The sequence below is a fragment of the Taudactylus pleione genome, unplaced genomic scaffold (genome assembly GCF_031769625.1).
Source record: "Taudactylus pleione unplaced genomic scaffold, aTauple2 ptg000967l, whole genome shotgun sequence".
Classification (NCBI taxonomy): Eukaryota; Metazoa; Chordata; class Amphibia; order Anura; family Myobatrachidae; genus Taudactylus; species Taudactylus pleione.
Genome location: NW_028285368.1, coordinates 5,535,001 through 5,540,000, shown reverse-complemented (window position 1 = coordinate 5,540,000; position 5,000 = coordinate 5,535,001). Strand labels below are relative to the sequence as shown.

At 36.6% G+C, this 5,000-nt stretch overlaps 1 non-coding gene and 13 pseudogenes across 1 annotated transcript; all 14 read right to left on the bottom strand.

Moving 5' to 3' along the window:
- Positions 1-81: 81 nt before the first annotated feature.
- LOC148455452 (5S ribosomal RNA) lies at positions 82-200 on the bottom strand (annotated as a pseudogene).
- Positions 201-315: 115 nt separating this feature from the next.
- On the bottom strand, positions 316-434 carry LOC148455451 (5S ribosomal RNA; annotated as a pseudogene).
- A 116-nt stretch (positions 435-550) lies between these two features.
- On the bottom strand, positions 551-669 carry LOC148455450 (5S ribosomal RNA; annotated as a pseudogene).
- A 116-nt stretch (positions 670-785) lies between these two features.
- LOC148455449 (5S ribosomal RNA) lies at positions 786-904 on the bottom strand (annotated as a pseudogene).
- Positions 905-1,019: 115 nt separating this feature from the next.
- Positions 1,020-1,138, bottom strand: LOC148455448 (5S ribosomal RNA; annotated as a pseudogene).
- A 116-nt stretch (positions 1,139-1,254) lies between these two features.
- LOC148455447 (5S ribosomal RNA) lies at positions 1,255-1,373 on the bottom strand (annotated as a pseudogene).
- Positions 1,374-2,418: 1,045 nt separating this feature from the next.
- LOC148455446 (5S ribosomal RNA) lies at positions 2,419-2,537 on the bottom strand (annotated as a pseudogene).
- A 116-nt stretch (positions 2,538-2,653) lies between these two features.
- Positions 2,654-2,772, bottom strand: LOC148455445 (5S ribosomal RNA; annotated as a pseudogene).
- Positions 2,773-3,125: 353 nt separating this feature from the next.
- On the bottom strand, positions 3,126-3,244 carry LOC148455444 (5S ribosomal RNA; annotated as a pseudogene).
- A 351-nt stretch (positions 3,245-3,595) lies between these two features.
- On the bottom strand, positions 3,596-3,714 carry LOC148455443 (5S ribosomal RNA). Its single transcript, XR_015873046.1, has one exon. It is a non-coding gene; the product is annotated as a 5S ribosomal RNA (ribosomal RNA).
- A 351-nt stretch (positions 3,715-4,065) lies between these two features.
- LOC148455442 (5S ribosomal RNA) lies at positions 4,066-4,184 on the bottom strand (annotated as a pseudogene).
- Positions 4,185-4,299: 115 nt separating this feature from the next.
- LOC148455441 (5S ribosomal RNA) lies at positions 4,300-4,418 on the bottom strand (annotated as a pseudogene).
- A 115-nt stretch (positions 4,419-4,533) lies between these two features.
- Positions 4,534-4,652, bottom strand: LOC148455440 (5S ribosomal RNA; annotated as a pseudogene).
- A 115-nt stretch (positions 4,653-4,767) lies between these two features.
- On the bottom strand, positions 4,768-4,886 carry LOC148455439 (5S ribosomal RNA; annotated as a pseudogene).
- Between the last annotated feature and the right edge of the window lie 114 nt (positions 4,887-5,000).

The following is a 5,000-nucleotide window of genomic DNA, read 5'->3' as shown; positions in this document are numbered from 1 at the left end:
CTTAACTCATGTAAATTCAATGATAAGTTGAAAAATGAAATGTAAAATGTAATAGAAAAGAATGTTATGGCAGTATAAAATTACCTACAGCACCTGGTATACCCAGGTGGTGTCCCATCCAAGTACTAACTAGGCCCAACACTGCATAGCTTCCAAGATCAGTCAAGATTGGGCATGTCCAGTGTGGTTTGGCTGTAGGTGCGCAAAAACATTAACTTTAGACCTCTTTTACTTTTTAACTCATGTAAATTCAATGATAAGTTGAAAAATGAAATATAAAATGTAATAGAAAAGAATGTTATGGCAGTATAAAATTACCTATAGCTCCTGCTATTCCCAGGTGGTCTCCCATCTAAGTACTAACCAGGCCCAACACTGCATAGCTTCCAAGATCAGACAAGATTGGGCATGTCCAGTGTGGATTGGCTGTAGATGCTCAAAAACATTAACTTTAGACATCTATTACTTCTTAACTCAAATAAATTCATTGATAAGTTGAAAAAATTAAATGTAAAATGTAATAGAAAAGAATGTTATGGCAGTATAAAATTACCTACAGCAGCTGGTATTCCAAGGTGGTCTCCCATCCAAGTACTAACCAGGCCCAACACTGCATAGCTTCCAAGATCAGACTAGATTGGGCATGTCCAGTGTGGTTTGGCTGTAGGTGCTCTAAAAAATTAACTTTATGCCTCTTTTACTTCTTAACTCAAGTAAATTCATTGATAAGTTGAAAAAATTAAATGTAAAATGTAATAGAAAAGAATGTTATGGCTATATAAAATTACCTACAGCACCTGGTTTTCCCAGGTGGTCTCCCATCCAAGTACTGACCATGCCCAACACTGCATAGTTTCCAAGATGAGACGAGATTGAGCATGTCCAGAGTGGTTTGGCTGTAGGTGCTCAAAAATATTAACTTTAGACCTCTTTTACTTCTTAAGTCAAGTAAATTCAATGATAAGTTTAAAAATGAAATGTAAAATGTAATAGAAAAGAATGTTATGGCAGTATAAAATTACTTACAGCTCCTGGAATTTCCAGTTGGTCTCCCATCCAAATACTAACCAGGCCCAACACTGCATAGTTTCCAAGATGAGACGAGATGGGGCATGTCCAGTGTGGTTTGGCTGTAGGTGCGCAAAAACATTAACTTTAGACCTCTTTTACTTCTTAACTCATGTAAATTCAATGATAAGTTGAAAAAATTAAATGTAAAATGTAATAGAAAAGAATGTTATGGCAGTATAAAATTACCTACAGCACCTGGTATTCCCAGGTGGTCTCCCATCCAAGTACTAACCAGGCCCAACACTGCACAGCTTCCAAGATCAGACTAGATTGGGCATGTCCAGTGTGGTTTGGCTGTAGGTGCTCAAAAATATTAACTTTATGCCTCTTTTACTTCTTAACTCAAGTAAATTCATTGATAAGTTGAAAAAATTAAATGTAAAATGTAATAGAAAAGAATGTTTTGGCTGTATAAAATTACCTACAGCACCTGGTATTTCCAGGTGGTGTCCCATCCAAGTACAAACCAGGCCCAACACTGCATAGCTTCCAAGATCAGACAAGATTGTGCCTGTCCAGTGTGGATTGTCTGTAGGTGCTCAAAAGCATTAAATTTAGACCTCTATTACTTCTTAACTCAAGTAAATTCATTGATAAGTTGAAAAAATTAAATGTAAAATGTAATAGAAAAGAATGTTATGGCAGTATAAAATTACCTACAGCACCTGGTATTTCCAGGTGGTTTCCCATACCAAGTACTAACCATGCCCAACACTGCATAGCTTCCAAGATCAGACGACATTGGCCATGTCCAGTGTGGTTTGGCTGTAGGTGCTCAAAAATATTAACTTTAGACCTCTTTTACTTCTTAACTCAAGTAAATTCAATGATAAGTTGAAAAAATGTAATGTAAAATGTAATAGAAAAGAATGTTATGGCTATATAAAATTACCTACTGCACCTGGTTTTCCCATCCAAATACTGACCAGGCCCAACACTGCATAGCTTCCAAGATGAGACGAGATTGAGCATGTGTAGTGTGGTTTGGCTGTAGGTGCTCAAAAATATTAACTTTAGACCTCTTTTACTTATTAACACAAGTAAATTCATTGATAAGTTGAAAAAATTAAATGTAAAATGTAATAGAAAAGATTGTTATGGCAGTATAAAATGATGTACAGCACCTGGTATTCCCATGTGTTCTCCCATCCAAGTACTTACCAGGCCCAACACTGCATAGCGTCCACGATCAGACGACATTGGCCATGTCCAGTGTGGTTTGGCTGTAGGTGCTCAAAAATATTAACTTTAGACCTCTTTTACTTCTTAACTCAAGTAAATTCATTGATAAGTTGAAAAAATGTAATGTAAAATGTAATAGAAAAGAATGTTATGGCCATATAAAATTACCTACAGCACCTGGTATTCCCAGGTGGTCTCCCATCCAAGTACTAACCAGGCCCAACACTGCCTAGCTTCGAAGATCAGATGAGATTGGGCATGTCCAGTGTGGTTTGGCTGTAGGTTCTCAAAAACATTAACTTTAGACCTCTATTACTTCTTAACTCAAGTAAATTCATTGATAAGTTGAAAAAATTAAATGTAAAATGTAATAGAAAAGAATGTTATGGCAGTATAAAATTACCTACAGCACCTGATTTTCCCAGGTGGTCTCCCATCCAAGTACTAACCAGCCCCAACACTGCATAGCTTCCAAGATCAGACAAGATTGGGCATGTCCAGTGTGGTTTGACTGTAGGTGCTCAACAACATTAACTTTAGACCTCTTTTACTTCTTAACTCAAGTAAATTCATTGATAATTGGAAAAAAATTAAATGTAAAATGTAATACAAAATAATGTTATGGCAGTATAAAATTACCTACAGCACCTGGTATTCCCAGGTGGTTTCCCATACCAAGTACTAACCATGCCCAACACTGCATAGCTTCCAAGATCAGACAACATTGGCCATGTCCAGTATGGTTTGGCTGTAGGTGCTCTGAAATATTAACTTTAGTCCTCTTTTACTTCGTAACTCAAGTAAATTCATTGATAAGTTGAAAAAATGTAATGTAAAATGTAATAGAAAAGAATGTTATGGCTATATAAAATTACCTACTGCACCTGGTTCTCCCAGGTGGTCTCCCGTCCAAGTACTAACCAGGCCCAACACTGCATAGCTTCCAAGATCAGACGAGATTGGGCATGTCCAGTGTGGTTTGGCTGTAGGTGCTCAAATGCATTAACTTTAGACCTCTTTTACTTCTTAACTCTAGTAAATTCATTGATAAGTTGAAAAAATGTAATGTAAAATGTAATAGAAAAGAATGTTATGGCTATATAATATTACCTACTGCACCTGGTTTTCCCAGGTGGTCTCCCATCCAAGTACTAACCAGCCCCAACACTGCATAGCTTCCAAGATCAGACAACATTGGCCATGTCCAGTGTGGTTTGGCTGTAGGTGCTCAGAAATATTAACTTTAGACCTCTTTTACTTCTTAACTCAAGTAAATTCATTGAAAATTTGAAAAAATTAAATGTATAATGTAATAGAAAAGAATGTTATGGCAGTATAAAATTACCTACAGCACCTGGTATTCCCAGGTGGTCTCCCATCCAAGTACTAACCAGGCCCAACACTGCATAGCTTCCAAGATCAGACGAGATTGGGCATGTCCAGTGTGGTTTGGCTGTAGGTGCTCAAAATCATAAACTTCAGACCTCTTTTACTTCTTAACTCAAGTAAATTCAATGATAAGTTGAAAAATGAAATGTAAAATGTAATAGAAAAGAATGTTATGGCAGTATAAAATTACCTACAGCACCTGGTATTCCCAGGTGGTTTTCCATACCAAGCACTAACCATGCCCAACACTGCATAGCTTCCAAGATCAGACAACATTGGCCATGTCCAGTGTGGTTTGGCTGTAGGTGCTCAAAAATATTAACTTTACACCTCTTTTACTTCTTAACTCAAGTAAATTAATTGATAAGTTGAAAAAATGTAATGGAAAATGTAATAGAAAAGAATGTTATGGCTATATAAAATTAACTACTGCACCTGGTTTTCCCAGGTGGTCTCCCATCCAAGTACTGACCAGGCCCAACACTGCATAGTTTCCAAGAAGAGACGAGATTGAGCATGTCCAGTGTGGTTTGGCTGTAGGTGCTCAAAAATATTAACTTTAGACCTCTTTTACTTCTTAACTCAAGTAAATTCAATGATAAGTTGAAAAATTAAATGTAAAATGTAATAGAAAAGAATGTTATGGCAGTATAAAATTACTTACAGCTCCTGGTATTTCCAGTTGGTCTCCCATCCAAGTACTAACCAGGCCCAACACTGCATAGCTTCCAAGATCAGACGAGATTGGGCATGTCCAGTGTGGTTTGGCTGCAGGTGCGCAAAAACATTAACTTTAGACCTCTTTTACTTCTTAACTCATGTAAATTCAATGATAAGTTGAAAAATGAAATGTAAAATGTAATAGAAAAGAATGTTATGGCAGTATAAAATTACCTACAGCACCTGGTATACCCAGGTGGTGTCCCATCCAAGTACTAACTAGGCCCAACACTGCATAGCTTCCAAGATCAGTCAAGATTGGGCATGTCCAGTGTGGTTTGGCTGTAGGTGCGCAAAAACATTAACTTTAGACCTCTTTTACTTTTTAACTCATGTAAATTCAATGATAAGTTGAAAAATGAAATATAAATTGTAATAGAAAAGAATGTTATGGCAGTATAAAATTACCTATAGCTCCTGCTATTCCCAGGTGGTCTCCCATCTAAGTACTAACCAGGCCCAACACTGCATAGCTTCCAAGATCAGACAAGATTGGGCATGTCCAGTGTGGATTGGCTGTAGATGCTCAAAAACATTAACTTTAGACATCTATTACTTCTTAACTCAAATAAATTCATTGATAAGTTGAAAAAATTAAATGTAAAATGTAATAGAAAGAATGTTATGGCAGTATAAAA